Source organism: Bos taurus, chromosome 3, assembly GCF_002263795.3.
Source record: "Bos taurus isolate L1 Dominette 01449 registration number 42190680 breed Hereford chromosome 3, ARS-UCD2.0, whole genome shotgun sequence".
NCBI lineage: Eukaryota > Metazoa > Chordata > Mammalia > Artiodactyla > Bovidae > Bos > Bos taurus.
Genome location: NC_037330.1, coordinates 20,967,682 through 20,968,415, shown reverse-complemented (window position 1 = coordinate 20,968,415; position 734 = coordinate 20,967,682). Strand labels below are relative to the sequence as shown.

The window sequence follows — 734 nt, the reverse complement described above, 5'->3', positions numbered from 1 at the left end:
TTCCTCCGTTGTTTGTAGTACTCTCTATTTAACCTTTTCCATATACTTTTCCAATTAATTTGGTTCTATCCTTTTCCTCCATTTTTCCTCCATTGTATCATGGAAAAAGCAAGAGAATTCCAGAAAGACATCTATTTCTGCTTCATTGACTCCACTAAAGCCTTTGACTGTGTGGATCTCAACAAAATATGGAAAATTCTTCAAGAGATGGGAATAGCAGACCACCTTACCTGCCTCCTGAAAAACCTGTATGCAGGTCAAGGAGAGTTCAAACCAGTCAGTCCTAAAGGAAATCAACCCTGAATATTCTTTGGGAGGACTGATGGGGAAGCTGAAGCTCCAAGCCTCACTCCACGTGGCAGACCTCTCTTTTGTGTTTAAAACATGAATCTAAAAGTTTTGGGAGAAAGTGGAGTTGTTTCCGCCCGGTTTCGAACCGGGGACCTTTCGCGTGTTAGGCGAACGTGATAACCACTACACTACAGAAACCACACGGCCAGTTGTGTCTAGCGACATATCCAAGAATTGCATATTTGGACACACTTGACCTTCAAATTTTCAAAGGAAGAGGACTCTGGAAACACAGGCAAACCGTCAAGTAAGGATCTGCAGTTCCTGAAAGGGCCTGATTTAGGGTTCCTCGTCTCTCTCGGGGCGAGGTCCCTGTGTGCCAGCTTTGCGCCCAAGCACAGAGGTCGCCCCGCTGACTCCCCAGTTCTCAGAAGCCTCAGGAG

At 45.8% G+C, this 734-nt stretch overlaps 1 non-coding gene across 1 annotated transcript; it reads right to left on the bottom strand.

Moving 5' to 3' along the window:
* Positions 1-416: 416 nt before the first annotated feature.
* TRNAV-AAC (transfer RNA valine (anticodon AAC)) lies at positions 417-489 on the bottom strand. Its single transcript has one exon. It is a non-coding gene; the product is annotated as a tRNA-Val (tRNA).
* Between the last annotated feature and the right edge of the window lie 245 nt (positions 490-734).